We start from the raw sequence: 25,965 nt of genomic DNA, 5'->3' as shown, positions 1-25,965 counted from the left end.
CGTTTTTTCTCAGCAAAACAGGGCAAAATATTTTGCTCATCCATATTCTGTGATATAAATAAAAAATGACCCCATTAGCATATACTCTTTTTTCACGTTTTTTGTTTGCCTCTAAGCTATTAAATATTTTTATATTTTTGAGTTTTTTATTACAAATATCAAAGCCATATAAACCAGGTAGCTTCAGACCATAGTACAAGACTGTATTACCCACATCCTTTCAGCTATGGACAAATGTGGGTTACAAATAATGTGCTTAATTAGATTATTGACACAGATACCCCAGTATTAATTAAATCAAATATAAAAATAATCATTCCCCTTTATATTATTTGTAAGCAAATCCTGCCTATAATTCAGGCATATGTTCTACTTTATGCATTCCTGCTTCTTAGCAAGGCTGGAAACGACACAACTGTGCAGTCTTTGCATCTGGTTCATATGGCCATATGGTCTCAACATGTCCTCCCTTCTCCATGCATTGGTCAGTTCAGGCTATACTTTTAAATGGGGATCTGAACTCTTTATGAAACTGCCTCCCTAGTATTTCAAAAGAAGATAAGTACAAATATAATTACAGATGCAAAATGAGGGAGTACAGTGGGGCAGCTTTTGAAAAAAGAAATTCACTCCTAACCTACCATCATGCACTCCTGCCTTAGGTAGGCATTTTATAAAAATGAGATGGCGACTCTTGTTTACCTTGTTACTTTATGTATATATTTTTTATAAGCACAAAAAATATGGCGTCCTACGTCTTAAACACACCACTAATTACCTTTAAACGTTAAATTAAAGTCTTAAAAGGGAACAATTATAAATTTTGTTTAGCTTAAAAATGGCTTTGAAGTCCCATTGCTGAGAGTTATCCAGCAGAAAACTACTCCTCTGAGAGAAATTTAAATTCTCTCAGTTTGGCCTGCAGACTTGGAATGGAATGGGAGAAAATTGGATTCATTTTAATGTCACAACGAATAATAATGTCTAATTAGGGGATTTGTTAAAAAATGTACTCTGTGAAATGGTAAAACAAAGCCAAGCTGCTAGGGCATTTCTATAAAATGGATATTACAGATTGTTATCACACATTTCAGCTGGACATAATTGATATTAATCAGTGGTACAGCTACATGTTTTCTTAAATGAATCCAGTACAAGAGCTTTAATAAGACCAGTTAAATTAAACTGTGGAAAATATTTCTGGATGATATAAATATTCTAACATTGTTAATAAAGAAGTGCCGATTAAATTATTCCAATATATGGGGTTTTGTCCAGCCAACCATCCTAACCTTTTAATGGAAAATGTCTTAAGGATATTGTAAGAATACTGAGAAGCAAATTTAATGGCATATTTCCTTCTTTGTATTAACAATTTAAATTTAACATTTTTAAATGGTTTCCAATATTTAAAGTCTTTTTCCTTTTTGACTCTCTCTTCTGTGTCTTTCCTGCTTCTGAAATGGGATGGGGGTGGTACTTTTTTTGGCGACAGCAAAAAAAATCTGTTGCTCTATGAAGCCACAGTTAGGGGCATATTTATCAAAGGTCGAAGTGAAAAAAACTTCGCACTTCGAATTCAAAAAGACCAATCAAATCGAGGTCGAAGTTTTTTTGGGGTCGAAGTGGGCCGAATTCAGCCTACTTCGAATCGTACGATCGTACTTCGATTTGAAGGTTTTTTTTAACTTCAACCTTCAATCTCCCAAACTCCCCCAATTGCCTCCATACAGGTTCTAGGAGGTCCTCCATAGACTAAAACAGCACTTTGGCAGCTTTTAGATGACGAAGTTTTAAAAAGACAGTACTTCAAAAAAATTCGACCTTCGAATTTCGACGTTTTTTTCAACTTCAAACTGAAGTATGGCTATTCCCTAGTCCAAGTACATAAAAAATAGCTTGAAATTCGAAGTTTTTCACTTCAAAACTTCACCTCGACCTTTGATAAATCTGCACCTTATTGTTGTTGCTACATTTTATTCCTTGCCTTTATCTTCATTTTTCAGTCTTTAATTCAACCAATTGCTAGTGGAATTTATATCCTATTTTTTTGCTAGGGGTAAGTTTTGTCCTATATAAGCAAGCAAATACATTTCCAAATCTATTTAAGCAGCCACTACAATCAAAAGTCTTCATATGTAATAAAAACATGAATTTATTGAGACATACCTAAAATATCCACTGCCCATAAAACATGCCTGGAGGTAAATGGGCCTCTTCCCATATTCAATAATTTGTAGGTACCACAATAGATACATCTGACTTAATGGATAAAAAAGTCCAACATGCATTCATAATATCAAAAAAATAAGGTTTATGGTATGTGAACACAGGTACTACAAGTATAAGATCCATTATCTAGAAACCCACTATCCAGGAAACTCCTAATTACGGAAAGACATCTCCCATAGACTACATTTTAATCAAAATTTTTACATTCTTAAAAAAGATTTTCTTTTTCTCTGTTACAACTTTAGGGGATCGGACAGGCCTTCTCCTTGTCCTGTCTTTGACATCGCCTCACCCTGGTTACAGGCAGGCAAGTGACCGATTGGCTGGAGGACGTCTGGGAAAAATAGGAGGATCCAGGAAGAGCCTGGGGTTGGAGCCAAATGCAAGTGGTTGCCAGTGAAAGGTTATAATAGAGCCTCTGTTGCAGCATGCAGCCAGAACCAGTGAGTGTGAGACTGTCCAGGAGTGCAGACAGGCTGCTGTTTTGTGCTCTGTAGATCTGGATGAGAAGTCTGTAGCACTAGAAGTATGGAGAGAGCCCATCCTGTTCCCTGCCAAGCTTCTAGAGACTCAGAAGGTGAAAGCTTCCTGTAATCTCCAGTGTAAATGCCTCTGAGAGCACCCCAATGAGTGAGCCACCCAAGGGTGGATGTTGGCAAGGCTATAAGTGTGGGGCCCCTGTGTGAAGACAGGCCCTGTTCTTGCACCTGCCATGTGGGAGTGGCTACTAAGTGTCCAAAGGGAAAAGCTACCTGTGGTATAAGAGCTCTTGGGGAAGGGACATTGAACAGAACTGTGTGGTCATTAACCCCTTCCAGTGTGATTAGGACTGTGATATTAAAAGGACTGTGTTAGAGAGACATTCAAGAAAAGTACTATATCTACTAGTGAGTTAGATAGGTCCCCATGTGTCCCCATTGCAGGGGAAGGGATATTGAATGAAACTGTGTGGTCATTAACCCCTTCCAGTGTGATTGGGTCTGTGATACTACAAGGACTGTGTTAGAGAGACAGTCAAGAATAGTATCTACTAGTGAGTTAGATAGGTCCCCATGTGTCCCCAGTGCAGGAGTACATTCTCTATTAGACTGGCCATTTTCTTTAATTACAGTTCTAAATAAGGTTTATATTTGTTTTACTGCAAACTTGTGTGTTCTTTATTCCTGGTGGAATTCCCCTGAGGTATAATTCCTAAGTGTCTACTAGATAGATGCACTGAGCTGTAAGTCCTAGTTCCCAGTATCTTTCATGCAAAGTGGTTCAGGACCCCTGATCGTCATAGCAACTGTGCCAAAGTAAGTGAGTTTACCAACAAAAGGTTACACAATCAAACAGTACCTTGTACTTGATCCCATCTAGATTTATTTTATATTTATTGCAGGTAAAATTATCCTATTGGGTTTAATTAATGCTTGTATTATTTTTTAGTAGACTTAAGTTATGGAGATCCAAATAACAGAAAGATCCCTTATCTGAAAAACCCCCGGTCCTGAGTGTTTTGAATAACAAGTCTCAAACACTCTACAGACCATCAGTAGAGCAATGTGCAGACAAATGTCCCTCTGTATTGCTGTGTAGTGTTCCAGCTTCAGTAATTAGTGTAATTCAGCCATAATGATCACACATGCTGTATTACTTGGCTTCCCAGAGGCCTCATAGCAGCACATCACAGGATAAACATTCAGGTCAGTGAGAGCATCCTAGCACTTTGGCATTCCTGTTTGGCTTCTTGAAAACACCTAGGACAAATGCCCTCATATGACCATGATAGAACGGAAGGGAAATAACAGCCTTCCAGGCAGCCGTTTTAAACACAGTTTGTTGATCACAGAACAACTATGTCAGTACTATGTCCACACTTTCATATTGACTTTTAAATCAACAAAGCTATTTTAAACAAAACAATACTATCATTTTTATTCTAGCTTCTCTTCTAGATCCATGGAAGTAGGTCTTAACATGTTTAGCATGAATGTGAGAATACCTTGTGAAAAAACTTGAATCAGCGAGTTTGTGGTCGACAACCCGAAAACTCGAATTAGTCACGTTTTTGGTGGGAAAAACTTGCTTGAATTAATCAAGTTTTTGAGTGAAACCCACCAAAAAGAACTTAAACATCTTCAAATGGTTCAAGGGACCCCTGCCACTGACTTCTGCATGACCATGACAGGTTTTAGATACTGTATATTTACGTATATTTTCAGATTTGAGCTTTTTCAAGGGTCATGGGGCTAACACGCCCATGTCATGGTATAGTACCATGGAAAGGGGAGAAACAATAGTTGTGTGAAAGCAGTTTCATCCTGAATTGCTTGCTCCTTCTTAAAGCTCTGAATCAGGCAGAATGCACTGAGATTGCTGCCTCCACACCAATATTACAGCTAAAAAACATACATTTGTTGGTTCAAGAATACAATTTTAAATATTAGAGTGAATTATGTGCAATATAAACACTGTAATTTAGAAATAAAAAGTAAACCATAAAAATCATGACAGAATCCCTTTAAGGTATTGCCTAAGCCTGCAGTTTTCTCAGTAACTTGTATCTGCACAAAGAATGAGGAGCCCTCCTGAGAGCACTGTATACAATTGTTCTTTGTTACAGGAATAAAGTCATAGGTTACCGATAATTAACTGTAACCACTGCTTATTAAGAGGCATTAGCACTGTGCCTGTGTTTCTGTTTTAATTTATTCCTTATACCAATATGTATATGTTAATTACCATTGTGAAAAGCCAAAAGCTGGCCCTGGGACCCACAGGTGGTAGAGGAACTGTGCTAATTAAGGGGTTCTAAAGAAAAAAAATTATAATAGCTCTGTATATCTTTTATGCCATATTAAAGCACATTACAATATGAGCTTATTAAAAATTCTGTACCATTTTCAATTTCAATATAAAGTATTTGTATTACACATATTTTACAAATCTTCTTACTTTCCCTATTGTAAAAGTACTAGTAAAGGATATAGAAGACATGTTATCAGCAGGGCTGCCTATCATATAATTTATATTATTATATATAATTTATCCATGTTTTCAAGAAAAACTCTAAGGGGCAAATTCACTAACCTCCGAAAATTCACCAGCGACGGCTTCGCTTACAGCACAACACCTCGCCAGGCGTAGATTTGCCAGGACAACGCTAACTCACTAAAATCCGAAGTTGCGTCCAAGGCGCCGAACGCTGGCGTTGCCTAATTTGCATACGGCGGGAAGTTAAAGTTCAATGGACGTATATGTTGCTGCAAATACATTACACAAGCCTGGGAAACCTTAATAAAATAAAGTTGTTATATTGCCCTATACATGAGCCCAGTGTATAGTTTATGTGCCATATGTTAGGAAATGTAGGGGGGGTTACCCCAAAAAAAATTTATGCTCTTTTGCAGCCTATCAGCCTGAAAAAAAGAAAAGACGCCAGCATTTTTTGGGACTTAGAAACATTTTCAACTATTTTTTGAGGAAGTCCTATCTACTCTATTGCACTTCGCCTGGCCTGAGGTGGTGAAGGCAAGTACAAATTCACCAGGCATTAGGGAGTGAACTACCGCTAGAGTCTATCTCCTTTGCTAGCGACGTTTTGCAGCGACCATTAGTAAATCGGCAATGTACCGAAATGACGTCATGCTGTCGAATTTTCGCATGCGTTAGTCACTTTACCCTTTAGTAAATTTGCCCCTAAATGTCCAGTTGCCTTTGAAACTAAATGTGTTCTGTGAAGCAAGGGAGACTTCTATTGAATACTACACACAATACCTCTAACTACTGTCTTGTAAGTAGGCATTTTGGTCAGATTGGTGAATGTTTCCAGAATGTTTCCAGAATAAGCATTTGTGCACTATTTGGAGAAGTGACAAGTTTCTTTAAAGGGGAATACTGTATGTACAATAGAGTATTCTTCCCAACACTGGGGGCGATCTGAGGAACTTGAATGTACTACACTATATTTTGTTTCTGGCTTCTCTATTACCATAGGCGCTGATCCGCTTTTCATTTGTGTGATTTTGTGTACAGTTGAGAGACTGGGAAAGTAAAAACAAGGACTAACCATTCTTTTCTTTTTTATATTTATTGCTTTATAGAGTATGGCACACAGGTAACATAAGCAGGGCCGGATTTACATAGTGGACGCCCCTAGGAACACTGCCATTCGTCGCCCCTGTCCCCTCCCCTTTATTTGGGCAAATTTTCATCATCTGGACCAGAGCAATGGGGATTGGTGCATGGTAAATTTAAAAAATGATTGTACCTCCAGCGCATCCCCAGTGTTTTTGAACCAATGTGGGTGTGGTTGGGCAGCATGCCGCCCCCCTAAAATCCTGCCGCCCTAGGCCCTGGCAGAGGTGGCCTTTACACAAATCCAGGCCTGAACATAAGGCAGGCAGAGCATGACACAGGGAGCATAGGGCAGGCAGAGTAGGGCACACACAGGGAGCATAGGGCAGGCAGAGTAGGGCACACACAGGAAGCATAGAGCAGGCAGAGTATGGCACACACGGGGAGCATAGAGCAGGCAGAGTATGGCACACACGGGGAGCATAGGGAAGGCACAACTGAGCAGGAGACAGGGAAACCCATAACTCTGAGATGCACTACATACAGTTACACAGTGCTGGTGCCTTATTAGCATTAACAAGGTGTGAACAGGTGAACTATGTGGGCAGTTTCAGTCTGAATCTCAGGTTTAATCAGTACAGGGCTAAAGAGTGTGAACAATAGAGTTGTTACAATGCAGGAGGGATTAAATGTGTGAACAATACAGGATTGTAAAATCGGAATTGAGGTGTAAACAATGCAGGGGCCAGTTACTCTATGTAGTGATACCTTTTAAATCTTACATATAGTAAGCAGACACAGCAGGCAGACTGTCATGTGGGGGCACAAAAGGGGGGGTCACAGTTGGACAGCACTGTGTGGATAAGAATGATAGACATTTTTATTGTAGGTAGAGCTAACTGCAGAAGTAATGAATGTTTTCTTCTCAATTATGCCATAACTAGCAAACCAACTATAATATTATTTATAAAAAGTAGGAAACAAAAACAATACAGACGTTTTTCAATTTCTTTCACCAGCAGCAGCAGCAGAACATTGTAGACTGGACAATGTTGCAACGAAATAAGGAAAACATTTTTTAAATGGTTATATGTGTGGATGAATGTATTGTTGTCAACCCAACATTTTTTTCTTGCCTCATGAAAAAGAAAACATTTCTAAGCAACCTTGACATATACATTCAATATAAGTTTTCTATGTTTTTTTAAGTTATTTGTATATGTATTGTTATTGAAAGCAGTTTTTGTCTGTCCATGTCTATTCTCTGTCCTGATGGCTCAGACTGTTGATACAATGTAAGACAAGGCAGCTGATTAACAGACCTGTCTTTGCTGGGGAACTAAGACTTTTGCAGCATTGTTTAAGAAGTAGCAACCAGCAGTTAAGCAAATGCTGTGTTCAATAGCAAATTGAGTTTACAAATGACTTTAAAAAGCACCGAATTTGTAAAATAAATGTATATTGCAAAGTTGCTTAGAACTATGTTTTCTTTTATTTGGCAAATTTTCATTTTGGGGTCAACTTGCCCTTTAAGCAATACTATCAGGCATCTGACAATTTCTTACTTTGTATGACCAGTAACTTAATTTTGTGTTTTATAACCAAAAATTGATATTAAATTAGAGTGGAACATTGGAGTGCTTCACCTTCAATATAAAATTTAAGCAATGATGATGTACAGTATAGTGTAATAAAAGTGTCCTAAACTCACTCTCTGCCTGTTTAAAAAAAAAAAAGAAATGCTTTTAAAACAATCAAGTATTAGCAAAACATTTAACTGTTCAGCAATGTTTAGCTGCTGTCCTTTCCCCTGTGGAATAATGAGTAGGCGTGTTTAGAAACTTTCCCAAGCCCCGCACCCACAGTGTCATAATGTCCCACCCTGAATTGTTTGTCCTTACTGCTCGCCTATTCATTGCAATGTGTCCCTCCCTCAGTGGTAGTGACTGGCTTAATACACTACACGTTTAGCAAGATTTGATAATTCTCTAAGCCAATGATAGGCTGAATATGAAGATCGCTAATGAACCATGGGAACATGAGCATTAAGCGCTTGGAGCAGACTTTGCCATCATTACAAATTATATTATCCACACTGAAGTGGAGGGGCCAGCTTGAGAAGATTTTGATGCGGTTGAGTTGCATTTTACTGGTTCATTTTCTCTCCAACTGATGATTTTGGGTAATGAATATAAATTATGAATATAAATTATTAAGATGCTTGATATGTGCCCAGAAATTACTTTACGAGTTTTATAATAAAGGTGAACCAACCCTTTAAAAAAAATGTATTTGTTCATGCAAACCTGTTTATAATATTTATTAACTTTTTGGTTGGTTGCAAATCTGACAGATGCCCATGTTAAACCACCCGAGAATAATGCATAGGTCCGTATCTGATAATAGACATGCTTTTGGCATCTCACTCATATGACATAGGTTAGATGATAACTTGAAGGTCATAGGCTTGAAATAAATGCTGTTTTTATATTTGGAGTAAATTTGTTGGAGCTTTGTAAAGAATGAAAGCAAAGAAAGTAATTTTGCCTGACAAGGCACAAAAATTATCCAGTGAACCCATTAATGCTTGTGGTCACACACACAACCCAAGGTCCAGTATCAGTTATTCCATATTTTTTGCCAGATCAGAATGTACCAAATGTTATTTAAAGTGTGCATCGCCTACAAATCATTTTTCAAAAGCAGAGTTATCTTTTCAATCCAGTTAATACATGTTTTGAAATACACAATGGCAAAGGGGCAAAGGTAGCCATCAAGCTGTCCATCATCACTTCCCAATGGGAAAAAATGTTATACCAGTATCACCAATTACTAGATCATACCAGTTTTTATAATGCGTTAAATATTAAACAGTACCATTTAGCCTATGAAAACAATTGCATTTCATGTTTTGCATATGTATTCTATGTATTGCATTTAAGGGGAAACAGAAAATGGAAGACAAAAGATAAAAAGGTGAAAATTATTGTATTGTAAATGTTTTGTAAAATTCAGAATGCATTTTTTATATATTCTATAAAATTTACAGACCACTTTGAGGAGTCAGGGTGGTAACATACCATTTGAAACTCTAGGCGTCTTTTAAGAAAATGCAGAGCAAGGCGCAAAAACAAGGGTATAACCGGCCATGTGTTTTTTTAACATTGCAAGATGCTAAGTTCCCTGTACTTACCACCTGTTGCTAAGCATGACTGGGTCCTAAGGGGTGCAAATTAGCCCATGAGATTAATAAAAAAGGCTTTTTAAGTTGGCACCATTTGGATTTAAGAAGTTATAGATTTACTACCCCTTTTATTAAGCCATTAATCTTAGTCTGTTCTGCTACCATGTAAAGCACACAAGCAACATTCATTATTTAGAAATCTAGCTTTAATTCACTATTTTCAGGCACAAATACATTATACCATGGTGCCAATATCCACGTTACTCATTCTGCAGCCATGTGTGCCAATGGAACCAGTATTTTTATCTAGATGGGAACCCCAATTCCCATAACTTGTTAGGCAAGCAACAATGTGGCATTTTGAGTAAATCCATTGGGTATATAAAAGGAGCCAATAACTGAGTAGCGTCTATTAAATACAAAACATTGTATATCAATGTTTCTTTTCTTTAATATTAGTTCTTCCACCATACATAACCAAACACTCATCTGTTACGTATCTGATGTTGATTAAATTATCAAAACATTAATAAATATTTACTTAAATATTAAACATACATTTGATAGCACAGCAACATAGTGTCATCATGACACTGAATATCTTACGTGGATTACATTTTATAATTAAAAAAAAAGTAAATATTTCAGCAAAAAATGTCTCTACATAAATTAATGTTTTGATATAATATAGCAATTTTGTGAAAGCTGTAACATATTGACAACATTTTGATATAGACCAACATGCCAAAATTATATGTTGAGTCTAAATTTAGTATATACAATTAGTTTCAAAATATCATTTACTTGTTAAAGTGCTAGCTGGATTACCATTTGCATACATTAACACAAAGGTTGAAAACCCCTGTCAAAGTATCAGCATGGTCCAGCTCAGCAAAGGAAAACCCAATAGAAGAAATTATAAAAAGGCAGGTCATAACAAAATTTAATTTGTCTTATTGTCACTTAAGGTTGTCTTCTTGTATGTTGAAGGCCATAGGGTCATTGTACAAAGTGAACCAAAGTAGAAAATAGAGGAATAAAGGATACTTTTCTTTTTCTCAAATCTGTATTTATTGTAATACATATGTATGAAGAGCAGGAGAATATGCTATATATACTGTAATATCCCTAGGGAGGAGAGCATTTGCCCTTTTTTAAAAAAAATTCTCTGTTTACTAAACAAGACAGGTCAGACAAGTCAAATAATAGAAGACTTATTGCCTACACTTTGATACTGATGTATATTGTAGATACACAGTTCTAACTTATAATTCAACTACGGATTTTTAAATGTGATTCATATTATTAAAATAAATATAATATATATATAAATGTTTCATACCTCTTGCCAGAAAACATCAAATTTGCAAAAGTAAATGTGCAGTTACATCTTATTTGACCAACTTTAAAGCATAGCAACAAATGAAAATAGTAATTATAGTATGTGTGTAAAAGTTTAGATACCATAATACTTGTTTTGCAAGGTCCCTGGCACTAATTACTGCATTGGGACGTAAAGGGGTGGATCACTTTTAGTATGCTATAGAATGCCTAATTCTTAGCAACTTTTGAATTTACCTTAAATTGTTGAGTCTTTTCAGCTTTAAAATGGGGTCACTGACCCCATCTTAAAAACAAATAATGTAATGCAACACATCTATTGTTATTGCTATTTGTTATTACTCATCTTCATATTCAGGCCCTCTTCTATTCATACTCCAGACTCTTATTCAAATCAGTGCATGGTTGCTAGGGTAATTTGGACCTTAGCAAACAGATTGCTTACATTGCAAACTGATGAGCTGCTGAATAAAAAGCTAAATAAGTCAAAAACACAATGGATAAAAAATGAAAATCAATTGCAAATTGTCTTGAACATCACTCTCTACATCTTTCTAAATTTTAATTTAAAGGTGAACAACCCCTTTTTGTCGTCTGTTGACAGTTGCAGAGTTTAATAAAATCTCTACCCCAAACTTTGAGCTGTCACTTCACAGTCATGGTCTCCTCCAAGCAAATGATTGTTGATATGAATATTACGCTGAGTAGAAAGACAAAGGCAACCCCTCATATGACTGCAAAGGACCTGCAGGAAGGTTTGGCTGACACAGTTGTGATGTTGCACCATTACATAATGTAGTATTGCTAACACATTAACATCTAAGGTATGCAAAGCAGCATCTAGACATGCCAGGTACTTTTTGAAAACAACAAATACTTATCAAATACAATAAATACTTGGGTGCTAATTATAACTCAAAAAGCAATTAAAATAACACTGTTCATTTAATCCATGAACAGTGTCATTTTAATTGCTTTTTCAGTCCGAGATAGAATGTTGACAACTAAAACAAACAGTATTTGGTCAGTAGAGTGTTTGAGCTATAACTAACACCTGAAAATTTATTGAACATGAGATTTTATGGGAATTTTATTTTATGGGATTTTATATAGATTTTATAATGTAATATTAAGTAATATGTAACATTAATTTATAACAGGAGTGTGTACATTTGAAGTGATGTCACATGGGAACCGATGATTGGTGAGAGACACTGGACACACCCAGGGGGCTAAACATAGTTGAGTGTGGTGTTGTAAGGGCTGTGCAATCTTGATACGGAACACGGAGGGTGGTACCAAAAGTAGCTTTGCAATCAATTCTACATTAAAATAAATATGCTGGATTGTATAAAACAAATTGCTTTATAGAATGGAGCAGAAAAGTTTAAACAGTGCTTTTCACACAGCTTTTTTAAAATGTGCATTGAGTAGCTAAACCTGAGCTCTTACAAATCATCAGCAAGGAACCACTTTTACAAAACTTTCAATTGCTTGTCAATCGGTGAAGCTCCATGAAATACCAGATTGTTGCCTATTTTTGGTTCAGTGTTGCCTATTTTATTTCAATGTATTGGTATGTGTATACATATAATGAAAAGGAAGAATTATTACATATTTGTAACATGATTTACCAGAGAATAGGGATCGTATTGTAAATATGTTATCAGCCTTTTTTCTGCAAAACTAAAAAGGTATTTGCTTGCTGCAGCAATTTATAATTATTACTATTATAGGAAGTCCATTACTCAGAATGCTATGAAATCTGGTAACGCCCCTATCTATAGCAAATAGTTTGAATAAACAATTCTGTATTTTAGCCTGATAATCAGTTTCCGCTGTAAAAAATAGGAAAATTTCTGTAATGCCTGTTGACTAACCCAGCATAAATCCATGTTGATGGTGTAACTCTTTCTTCACCCAAACAAGGTTTCTAGCTACTGTGAAGTAGAGCATGGGTACACTCTGGCCTCTCTATCAGTTGGGCCATCATGTTATTATGTGTAATAAGGGAGTGGTGGTGTTAAACTACACCTCTCATGCTACAATTAACCAGGATACTAGATGCCAGAGGTCCTAAACCCTAAACACATGTTTATTTAACACACAGAAGTAATACGCACACAGTACACAGTTTATATTGTTTTGGTTTTATATGTATTGATATCAACATGCAGAGACACAGATCTGTTAAGTCTGTTTTACTCTCTCTCACTCCCTTGTCCAGGAAATACATTCAACATTGCATATCCATGTGTTAAGTGGAGTGATATCATGACATCTTCCCTTTTTTTTTTAAACAAACATATAAATCAAAACTTGTACAGTACAGTAAAGTAATCACTCTTCAATAAGTCTGTGCGGCTTTCTTACAATCCTCGCACATGAGGTTCTAACTGGAGATGTGTGTGTGTGACTTTTCAAGGTTTCTTTGAGGTATAGCACCCCTCTGGACTTGTTCTTCTGTCGATAGAATGTTCTCTGTATCTTCTTGACTCAAAGCCCATTTGATTCATCATCTCTCACCAATGGTTCACGTAAGTCTCTTTCTCAAGTTTTTCTCAAGACCCTTCTATTACTTCTGTATTTCTGCCCATCAGGTGTCTGTACAATGTAAGACTTTGGTTGTTCAGCAACTGCTGGGATTTTTGCTGGACTCCATGTTCCAACCTGAAGCCATATAAACACCAGTGGGAGATCCAGGCCTAATCCCCAACATTAGTGCTAAGCCTTTCCACAGCAATGTTCCAACATTGGAGTAAGCTTTTACAGTAGAGTAGAGGCTGCTAAAGGAGAAACAAACTCTTTATATTAAAATCCCCTACCTCCCTACCCTACATAGACCCCTCTCCCTGATCCTCCCAGCCTAGGTGTTACCCTTGGTAAATGCCCCTAACTCTTTACTTACCCCTTGTTGCAGATTCAGTGCATCGGAGTTCACAAGCATCATCTTCTTCTCTTTGGTAATCTTCAGGTCTTCTTTCGGCACTTTTGCAATTTCCATTAGTTTCAGTGCATGCAGAGTTGTTAAAAAAACAGAAGACTGCTCCAACTGCACTTTCTGACATGGCGCTTAATTCACGACGATTACCGAAGAGAAGAATATGACGCCCGTGAACTCCGATGCAACAAGGAGTAAGTAAAGAGTTAGGGGCATTTACTGAGATTAACAACTAGGCTGGGGGGAGCAGGATAGGGTTGTAGGGGATTTTACTATGAAGGGTTTGGTTCTCCTTTAAGGCAGCAGACCCAACTTTGATGGACAGGTGTGTACATGCAATTAAAAATCAATTAATTTTATCCATGTAGCACTGCTGTTGTTACAGTGGTTTCTACTGTATGTTTTTACTGTATGTTTTTTTCATTCTTATTGAGTTGCAGTAATTTTTTTTTTTTTAAAATAAATACAATGATTGTCAAATACAAAGATGCCCATTACAGTTTTGCAATCTTACGGGGTATTATTGTGTCTGAAGTTTCTTGAGGAGACGCATTCCTTTTTCTGACTATTTTTTTAATATTCAATTGTGCAGTAGCCGGAATTATTGCAGTACAGAGATATAGAATGTATTCTTTTCATGTAAAATTAAAGTCTGTCTAAGAACATTTCTACAAAGTACAACTTTTCTATTCTGTTGTTACAGATAAGGTTTTTGTCCATATATATATTCTAAATGTCATTGGGAATGCAATAAAATGTAATTTATTATAAATGAATTTCCATTAACTCTGCTGCCTCTACATCACCTTGGATTGTGCAATGAATGTACTCATTTTGCTTTATCAGTGTGTGCTTTGTTTACAGTACATTACATTCTCCCTATTTTGCCCATATTCTGCCTTTTTATGTTGCTAAAGAGCACAGTGCACAAGTACAGCCATTTTATATTTACAGTTATGAATTACCGCAATATCTTGAATCATACAATTGTATCTGTAGATAACATTTTCAGTCCTCTGAATATAAAGACAGAATAGAATTTTAATTGTAAAAAAAAAGTAGCAAGGTTTTAAATAATATGCAGTAAAAATATATCTTTTTCAGAAATTATTATGATTATCATAAGGGTAAAAATATACTGGAAAACTCCAAACGGCTTGAAGTGTGTTCATTCTTGCCACATATATTAATGGCATCAGATGATTAACTTCTGCCATTTACCATCTTGCTTTGGAATTGGCTACAAATAAAAGTATCTATTTTTTAAATAAATAGGCCTATTATTTAAAGTGTTCACATTAATGTTGCACCACATCAAAATAATGTTAAAATGCAAATCTTTTATCAGGAAATAAGCATTACATTACTTAAATCTTTGATGTAACAGAAAAGGTAACTAAAATCTATATGCTACAGTATCAAACTGGTATATGAATTGCTGTCTAAAACAAAGTCATTTAAAATTGTTTAGAAACTCTTTAAAGACAAAAAAGCTCTCATTTCATTTCCTCAGCCATCGTTCATATTTTAACCATAAAGAGGGGCTGTAATAATTATTCCTGGGCAAGGGCCCAAGTAGAAACAAGAAATACATTGATTCTGCCATGCTTTGAAGAATACATTACAGATGGCACACAAAAGTTCTATATCCAAAAATGGGGGGGGAAATGCCTATAGCATAAACTTACATTACAGTTTAAAAATGACTAGTTTTCCACAAGAATAAAAATATGTTTAGTTAAAATAATTTCTATTACTGATTCCAAAATCTGGTTATAGAGTTATGTACATGCTATATACGCTTCTAACAAATAACAAATGGTAAAGGACACAACCTTACAATCCTTGGAAATATAATGTATTCAATTTATTTCAGAAATGTAAATATTTTACAGATGCGAACAGTGCCCTGCCATTTAAAATACTTTGATTAGACAGATGAGACCTTACAAACAGAGATAAGTCAGACACTAAGAGGAAAAACAACTCGCATTTTTAGAGATTTATTATACCCCCTAGCTGCTAAAAATCAGAATCTGAAAATACTCCATCCTAAACCTATGGAGATTATATAGAAGTCAATGACATATGCCCCTGAAGTTGCTTTTTTACTTCATGATCTGCTCTGGTTAATCCAATAAAGTTGGAGTTTTTGGCGACAATTAATTAAAGTTGAGTTTTCAGAGCATCAATCTTACGATTCAAATTGATGTTTTTTCACTCTGGCTTTTTCAAGAAGAATTATTTATAAATAAGTTCAATTCATGGATGACAGTTTGGTTCACTTTGTTTTAATAAAATCTTAGTAAATAACTACCTTAATTTAACATTTATTCAAATTATTTATCAAAGTCCAAATTTATCTCATTATTTCTATTAAAAAAGTCCAACCAACTCCGAACTGCCGAGTGGGCCATTGAGATTTATCATAGAAAAAGCTTGCTAAAATCGGTTCGGGCAAAAAAAAACAAAAAATCGGATTTTCCTGGCAAAAGTCAGATTTCCCTCCAAAAAGTCAGATTTGGAGGAAAAATCTGATTTGTACCCGAAACTCATGAAATGGAACCTTTGCCATTGACTTCTACAGGACCCCGACAGTTTGGAGATGGTGGATTTTTGGATTATGACTTTTTTTCCAGCCTCTGGGTATAATAAATTCGGAAAAAATTAGATTTTTTTTTGGAAAAAAAATCAGAAATTTTCGTGATTTTTGTATTCGGAGTTTGATAAATTGCCCCCTTAGTCTTTTAGTGTTTTATTTTTAACGAAAGTGACTGAGGACTAAGAATGAGCATGTCAGGTTTGGGTGCGGATGAATGGAGCCTATATGCTGGATAACCCAGGTGATAAACATTTACTGCAGGTTTAACAGCAAAAGCCATGTTATGATAAAGGAGTTTTTAATGGAGATGAATGAATTATCAATAACAGTATAAACTGAAGATACAACCTGGGTAAAGGCAAAGCAAAGTCCAATAAACAGGCGGAGAAGGTCTGGGCAGGCGGCAGGCAAACAAGGTCCAAAGAGAAGGCAAGGTCAAAGGCAGGCAGCGTTCAAGCAGGGTCGAGATAACAGGCCGAAGGTCAAACCAGGGAATCCACAGAGAAAGGAATCAGGAGCGAACAGGAATCAGGAGTCAAGGCAGGGAACACAGGAACTAGGCAGGGGACACAGGAGTCAGGAGTCGCAAGTAAGGGGCTGGATCGGGCTCAGGAGCTCAGATAATCAAGCCAGGATCTTAGGGCAGAAACAGGCTTATAAAGGGTCATTAATTGGGAATGGAAGACACATGTGGATAATGAGGCAGGGGAGAAAGAATATATTTCAAGTCTGTCCAGAGCAGTGTCTAACATGAGGACAGAGATCCTCCAGTGGCTCACCCTGGTAATGCAGAGCCTCCCAACAACAGGGACCAGGGTTCGATTCCTGGCTGTTCCTGACATTACCCCCACCCAAAGGATCGATCCCAGGGTCAGGTGGGTACATGAGTTCAAAGAGAAAGTTCCTTTTAGAAAACTCTTGAAATGATGCAGTAGCTAGATTGTCCAAGCAAGCATTCAAACGTCTCTGATTCATATCATTGTCCACAGTCAAAGCCAGATAATTTAAAGTGGGACTGAGAAACCAATGGGAAAACTGTATGGATATGGACAGGAAAACAAAGTAAAAAATGAATATTCTTAAATAGACTTGAAACCAGTGGAAATAAATGAATCCAAATAAACTAGGAGCCAAATCAGAAGAGGAGTTGCCAGGGTCAGGAGCCAAATCAGAAGAGGAGTTGCCGGGGTCAGGAGCCGAAGAGGAGTTGCCGGGGTCAGGAGCCGAAGAGGAGTTGCCGGGGTCAGGAGCCGAAGAGGATTTGCCAGAGTCAGGAGCCGAAGAGGATTTGCCAGAGTCAGGAGCCGAAGAGGATTTGCCAGAGTCAGGAGCCGAAGAGGATTTGCCAGAGTCAGGAGCCGAAGAGGATTTGCCAGAGTCAGGAGCCGAAGAGGATTTGCCAGAGTCAGGAGCCGAAGAGGATTTGCCAGAGTCAGGAGCCGAAGAGGATTTGCCAGAGTCAGGAGCCGAAGAGGATTTGCCAGAGTCAGGAGCCGAAGAGGATTTGCCAGAGTCAGGAGCCGAAGAGGATTTGCCAGAGTCAGGAGCCGAAGAGGATTTGCCAGAGTCAGAAAAAGTTCCCTCTTCTCCTTCATATTTTTTAACTGATGAGAGCCACTGAGCAGAGAGTTGCAGTTCACCCTGTTCAGGTGATATAGAGGAGTTAACAGCAGGCTCCTTATTGTGTGGCTTGATTATACTGTCAGGAAAAGCGACTTTCGGCTCCGAAATTTCGGAAGTGATCACCTGTACTTCAGCTGGAGCAGAAGAAGAGGATGCTGCATCGGAGGAAGGAGTTGCAGCCGGAGGAAGTGCTCTGACGTGTTCCTGAAGCTGGGCGTAACCGCTCTGAAGCTCACGAACGGCTTGAGTTAAAGATGACAGTTGTTGCGTCAGGACAGCAAATGGAGAAGGCCCTTCGGTTGGATCCATGGCCTGGTTATACTGTCAGGTTTGGGTGCGGATGAATGGAGCCTATATGCTGGATAACCCAGGTGATAAACATTTACTGCAGGTTTAACAGCAAAAGCCATGTTATGATAAAGGAGTTTTTAATGGAGATGAATGAATTATCAATAACAGTATAAACTGAAGATACAACCTGGGTAAAGGCAAAGCAAAGTCCAATAAACAGGCGGAGAAGGTCTGGGCAGGCGGCAGGCAAACAAGGTCCAAAGAGAAGGCAAGGTCAAAGGCAGGCAGCGTTCAAGCAGGGTCGAGATAACAGGCCGAAGGTCAAACCAGGGAATCCACAGAGAAAGGAATCAGGAGCGAACAGGAATCAGGAGTCAAGGCAGGGAACACAGGAACTAGGCAGGGGACACAGGAGTCAGGAGTCGCAAGTAAGGGGCTGGATCGGGCTCAGGAGCTCAGATAATCAAGCCAGGATCTTAGGGCAGAAACAGGCTTATAAAGGGTCATTAATTGGGAATGGAAGACACATGTGGATAATGAGGCAGGGGAGAAAGAATATATTTCAAGTCTGTCCAGAGCAGTGTCTAACATGAGGACAGAGATCCTCCAGTGGCTCACCCTGGTAATGCAGAGTCTCCCAACAACAGGGACCAGGGTTCGATTCCTGGCTGTTCCTGACAGAGCAAATGTTTTCAACTGGTAGTTTTGCAGCACATTTTCACCAGTGGCAAAAATATTATCAAATCCCCACTAGGATTTCCCCATGCATGGAAAAACACATACATTTTTGCATCAGATAAAAAAACTGAAAAAAAACACTTAGAGCACAGACCTGTTGATCAACTTTTCTCAGCCTGTATTTTCTATCAAGAACGAGAAAAAACAATGTGCTCCAACTGACTTCTTCTTACAAGTGACATGGCATTATCTTGTGAGTGCATACACAGAGCACATTGTTGTGCAAAAATGTATTTGTGTCTGTCAGTATTTAGTTTAGTTTCCTTTAAAAATTCAGTTTGGCTACACACTGAGGATTCTGCTGAACTGTGCAAGAATGTAGTAGGATGTGGGTATATCCCTAACCTTATCCTAGATTTGAAGAATGTGTAGCTGTTGTTGAAAAATGTATGAAAATGTATATATGCAACATTATTACAACTAAGTAAAAAACATGGCACTGGTAATTGTTAATGTTATCCATTATCACATGTTTATTTGTTCAGCAGTTGAGACTTTAATTACAATTTGGAATGAAGCATCATTATAATGCTCTCATTCATTGTATTATATTTCAATACGAATGTTTAATCAAAAATACACTTTGCCGTCTGTTGCTCTCAATTCAATTGACAATTATTTATAGAGTCTAATGATTTCTCTGCCTTTACACCTGCACAATTTCCTTGGTGTATTTTTAACTTTATTTATGCATGCACCAAGTTAGAAAACATGTTCCAAAAACTGTCAAATTCAATCTTTTACTGTACTGTTCCAGAAGAAGGTGAAAATGCAGCTTTGATTATATCAATGAGATTATTATTGTCATAACCAAAATAAATTATACCTCTGGATGTATATATCACCCTGTATATTGGCACCTGCAATGCTTTAACATTTGTTAACATAATAAGCCTTACTCATTACATAGATATGTAGTAGCTACATTAGTGCACGATAATTGGCCTAATATTGTAGTAGCATACTGTTTGGTGTGACCATTGATAAATGCACAATTGATTGCTCAGAAAGAAATTTAGTTTAGCCAATGCTGTCATATGTAAGAGATTTTGGTTTGCAATAAATTGCCCATCAACTTGCATAACTAAGTTTATTGGCTATTGATTCTGTTAAAATACAAAATCTATGAATGAGGATCCTACCTGATATGATAAATGTGAATAATGGCAAGGTATGGTTAATTATATTATGCAGCAGGAGAAAAATAAGTAATGTATTGCTCAAAAGTATGTTTAAGCATGGTGGAGTAATACAATACATTTAGGTCTCTTTGTTCCCAGTAAAAAAGACAAAAGAGGCAGAAGGCAGAAGAAGAAAAAAAGAAACAGAATAGGATATGACATCATCACAAAATGGAGCCTTCTGCAAAGTTCCACTTCTGAAACATTTGCTTTGAGATCGAGTCCATTGGTTCATGTATATAATTGGTTGGTGTGTCTGTGAAATCTGAAAACTGAGTATTAATTCCATGAATAAATAGCTTTAATATATAGCCTACATCTTTCTTTTCTTTGGAAAAAGAAGAGGTAATGGTATTGGCAACATTTACCAAAGCAGAATAAAATGTAAATATATTTCTTATTTTAAATTATTTTACATGGTTGTGTTGTAATATCCTGAACTGTAAGTAATCTCACGAAAAGCCAGTTTACTGTCTTAGCAAACTATGTAGTAGCCTCAATTTGTTTTTCAGCCTCCAGTCAAATTCCTTTTGCTAATATTCATACCATTAATGAACAGTTAAAGAAATTAGACCCAAACTCTTTCAAATAAATGGGAAATGTGATTATTCATGCATAACTGTGTAACGGCACACTGAGACAATTATTTATCTCTGGAGGGCACAAACAGTGCAAGAAGTGCCCCATCAAATCAATTGCCTGAATTAGGTGTTTCCTACATATATAAGACTTCCTATTGATGTACACAGTATGTTTGTGAACAGCATACTTGATACCCTTCTACATACATAAGACATAAGAAGCAGAATTATAGCGCAGAAACACTAATGCACTATATTTATTACTTTACTTAAATCTTTGTGCAAATTTATATGAAAAACATGTTAGTTGGTTTCATATATTCCATGCTCTGTCTATCTTAAATCAGTAAAATCTACCTTAATGTGCTTTTGTTGGGAGACTTAATACAGCGAAAGAAATTAAAATTCCTCTTTCTTTTTCTGTTTATAGCTGGTGCTTCCTTCTGGGGAAACTTGGCTAAATTTTTGTTTAGGATACTGTCACTTAGGGGCAGATTTATCAAAATGTGAGATTATAGCTCACCACAAAAAATTCACCCACCGTCTATTCATTCCTATGGGATTTTTAGAATCATATTTATCTAATGGTAAACTACTCTAACCATAGGAATGAATAGATAGTGGGTGAATTTTTATGTGGTGAGCTCTTTGATAAATCTGCTGTACCTCTGAACCCATGAAGGGAGACTTTGATAAGTAAATTCTGTCAGGCCTTTAGTTATCCTGCCATCAACATCTCCAATGCATAAGGTTTCTTATTCAAGACATAGAAGTTCAAAGCAAATATCCAATCTCTCTCACTCACTAGTGGGCAGGAGATGCTGGGAACACTACGCAAACATACACATACTGTAACAACTCACCTACCTGGTTGCCTAGTGGTGCGCGGGGATGCCCGCCACGCCTCTCCTCTGTGTCTCAGGTGCCAGTTCCTTTGGGCATGCGCGTGTAGCTCAATCTGTATAAAAGGGACTTTCTGTGTATTAATCCTTGCCTGTTATAGGATCTTGTTCCTGAGTTTGCTGGTGCTCCTTACCCTGCCTGGTAACCGACTTCTCTATTCCGTATCCCTTCTGATTGATCTCCTGGTTTGACCCTTGTCTGTTTGACTCCGCTTATACTCTGCCTGCCCCGACCCGGTCTGATCTGACTTCGCTTTCTGTCTACGCCTTGTACCGACGCCTTGTACTGCGACCTTCTGCCCATAAGACTTTGCATTACCGTTGTGCCCTTTTGCTTGTTCAGAACCCCTCGCTTTGCACCTCTCTTAATAAGACCTGGCGGCATCTGACTAGCCAAGGGCTCCTCCCAAGGTGAAAGGCGGCTGTTAAAGGTGGAAGCAAGAGCCGAGAACAGGGTGCTTCGCATCGGTTCTGAATTTAGGGTGCCAACCGTGACACATACAGATCCAAATATACCACACAATGGCGACATCCATGGAATCTGCTTGTAATTTATGTTTCCATCTCTCATGATCCAGAGTGATTATAGATGTAGTACAGCAATATAATGTTCTGTGGGTTTGCATACTGTAATAATAAGTCAGGCTAAATATTTTAGCCATAGTTGCTCATACCCTGGTCTGCAAACCCACTTTACATAAATAATGTTTTTATGAGATATGTTTTTTCTTTAAATGAACAAACCTGGAGGAGAACTGACTTCTGTTCTGTTTCAAGTGGCAGAACCAAAGAATAGAAAAATAAAAACTCCTGTAAAAGACTGTGTTCAACTAAACAACCACATTCTGTATCAACACAACCTTGTGGAAACGTGAAATGTCATTTCCAATTGAAGTGATGGTATTCATTTAATATTTTATATGTATGATAATTGAAAAGACCCCCATTAAGCCCAGTTGTATATCTCTTCAAAACTATATGAGTAGCATCAGCTCTGCAGTATAATTCAGTTCTAAAGCATCTTGCAAAAACAGGTCTAGGCTCTAAGGCCAAGTGCTAGACTCAGGACTGGCTTATTACTTCACTGGTGTAACAGTTATTGATAAGGAACCCACAGAGACCGCTGGCAAGAACCTTTCGGAGAAAGAGGTCACACCTGACGATACTGGTGTTCACCTTTTGGGGCCCCGGACTTTCTGCTGCAGAACCAATAAGGGAACCTAAACACATGAATGGTAACAATAGTACAGGCAAGGTTAAAGCGTAGAGCGAAGTCAGGCCAGGCAGGGTTCAGGACAGGCGGCAAGGGGTTCAGGACAGGCGGGAGTCAATATGCAGACAGGAGTCAAAACCAGTAATAGCGACACGTACAAAGCTTGAGCCGGAGCTGATTAAACAGAAGCCAGCTTGGGCAAGGAGGGGAAGGGGAAGCCACTATTTAAGGCCAAGAGGGCCAATGGGAAATGGACAGAGAGGGGAACCAATGGCTGAACATTAGAGCAAACAGCATCCAATTGGAGGCAGGCGCCAGTTAATTGGGGAGAGATGTGAGGTGCCCATGCGGCAAATGTGAACAAGCAGCGCAAGTTTTCACCTGAGCCGAAACAAGGCACGCATGCACAGAACCAACGCACTTTGAGGCCATCACCACTAGGCGCCGAAGCGCTGGAAAATAATGCGCTGTGGGAGCCTTTACCCGAAACCGCTGGTCAGTGTGTCTGGAGGTAAGATTAGATTAGCCAAATGGTGGGGCGGGTTACAACTGGGTAGTGGAGCATGATTAAGGGAGAATGCTATCTATGTATACTTTATACAAGAATGTAAAGAGACATATGGAAAAGCTTACCTTTTAATTGGTCATATATCTTGCAGCTTTAAAACCTGTATATACTGTATGCTTTAATGTGCATTTGTTGGGAGACTTAATACAGCGAAAGAAATGTAATTTTCTCAAGAGAGTTATAAAGCATTTACAAAAGTATTCACATTTTCTTAGACAGATAAATTGTCTCTTAGAAAGTATCTGCTATTCATTTGAAATAACTTAGTCCAATAGGTAGGTAGTCTGCTTTCTCATTTGCTTTAAAAAGCCTCTGTGATGAAATTCCATGAATATTTTTACTGCAGTTTTAATTAAACAATTTAGTAAGCAATACAGCAGTGAATGTGATAAAAGGCTACCTTTGTCAGGTTTCTTTGTCATAAAAGAAACAGTAGAAATAATATTTGGGAAATATGAGCATGAAAAATCATAATATGATTTGCATTGGTTTTTTTTACAGCTCTATTGCAAAATTTAAACAAAACTGTTTTAGTAAGCACTAAGAGTGTTACGTAATATAAGGAGCAAAGCTTGCTATTGTTCTTATCACCTCTAGAACCAAAACAGCAGGTAACATTTACTGGTCACCTGTATAAAAGCAAACATCTCATTGGTTGTAAGGTTACTTCACCTGGGCAAACTTTATACCATTTATTACATATAGGGATCTGTGCCCAAATGCTCCTTTTGTTACTGAAAAGTAGAACATGGATTACATAAACTCCTGTTACATAAACTCCTGAGAGAATGCTCACAATAATGGTGAAGGTGGAGTACAATTGCACTTTTAGAACTCCCCACCACACACACCAATGTTAGGTGCCAGTGGTTTTAATGCAATCACTCAACATTGTCCAGTGTTAAAATCCTCACAGTCTCTGAGGCAGTGCTGTCAATGAATGGGTAGGGGGCGCTGCAGAGACTGAAGGGAGAAGGCAAGTCCTTTAGGCAGGGACTAGCTGTGTCCACAGAACACAAATGGAAAGGTAGGAACAGGGAGACGAGGGTGTAGTCGAACTGGAACAGGTGCAGAGTGAAGCAGGATGGAGCGGGCGAAGGTCAGGACCAGACTGGACAGGATGATGAGGGCGTAGATCGGGGGCAGACCAAGAGGATGAGACTGGACGGTGCGGGCGTAGATTTGGGGGACAGGACAGTGGGAGGACAGGATACAGAAGGACACTGGAGCAGAAGGAGACTGGATAGCAAGATAGCAGGGGAGGACTGGATAGCAGGAGAGCAGGAGATGACTGAATAGCAGGAGAGGAGGAGAGCAGGAGAGCAGGAGAGGACTGAAAAGTTTGAGTAGACTGGAGCAGAGGGAGACTGGAGCAGAAAAGCAAGAGTGAAGTCAGGGAAAGGTGCAAGGTGGAATAGGAAATTAAAACAAGCAAGGCAAGGGTCAGATCAAGGTCAAGGCTGAGAAGGAACAAGGTAGGGTAAAGCAAGATAACACAAGATAGACAAGGACAGGCAGACCAAGGCAAGAAGGAATAACAAGGAAAAGAGCAAGAACTTGAACAACCTAGTTAGGGGGGCTGCTGCAGTACTGGGGCTGGCCTTAAATAGAGCAGAGTCAGCCCTGATTGGTTGATTGCAACTAATCAAGCAGCCACTGGGCTGGGTCTGTAGATCCAAACAGGCTGCAGCTGGGCTGGGGCTGCAGAGGCCAATCAGGTTGCCGCTGGACTGGGACTGCGGAGACCAGGTAACATATAGCGAGCAACCCTACAGGCTGCTCATCTGGCCAAATGGTCCCTGGCTCGAATCCCAGCAATACCTGGCAAGTGCCTTGGCTCTTTATTTACTGAAAGGAATATTATTATTCTTTAAGAAAAATGGAACACCTTGGCTGATTCTGCACATTTATGTTAACTGTAAGTTGTTGGGTCACAATATGTCCTAGATTCAAATGCCATCATTGTTGTAAACTGTTTAGCAAAAGAAACTGCCAAACCCAGGAAAAAGAAAATGAACTCTATAGGTCACCCTTATACTTTTCTATAACATCCATAAGGCAGGGATTGTTAACCATACATTCAGGGCTTAAAATGAGTCCCTATGCTGTTGGGGTTGGTCACCCTGATCCATTTGAAAATAGGGAAAGCTCTGCTCTAGGGGACAAAAACAGGATGTACAAAAATATATTTAAATAGATTTGCTTAATTGTGCCCTGGGCAAGAGAATGCCTGTATAATATAGTGAAGAATGCACCCCCTATTGTAAAATATAAGGATATTATAAGTCACCAAAGAGTTGCATGACCCTATAAAGGAACAAGGTGAAAGGCTTTTTGAACTGCAAGATGACTTTTGATATCCTCATATTTTAAAGGGTGAATCACTTAGCCCTCCTCACTAAGTACCATTTATAGTGAATAAAGAACCCCCTTTTGTAAAATATAAGGATATTATAAGTTACCGAGGAGTTTCATGACCATATAAAAACACGAGGCCGAAGGCCGAGTG

Source organism: Xenopus laevis, chromosome 6L (genome assembly GCF_017654675.1).
Source record: "Xenopus laevis strain J_2021 chromosome 6L, Xenopus_laevis_v10.1, whole genome shotgun sequence".
NCBI classification, from domain to species: Eukaryota; Metazoa; Chordata; class Amphibia; order Anura; family Pipidae; genus Xenopus; species Xenopus laevis.
This window is presented reverse-complemented; position numbering follows the sequence as displayed.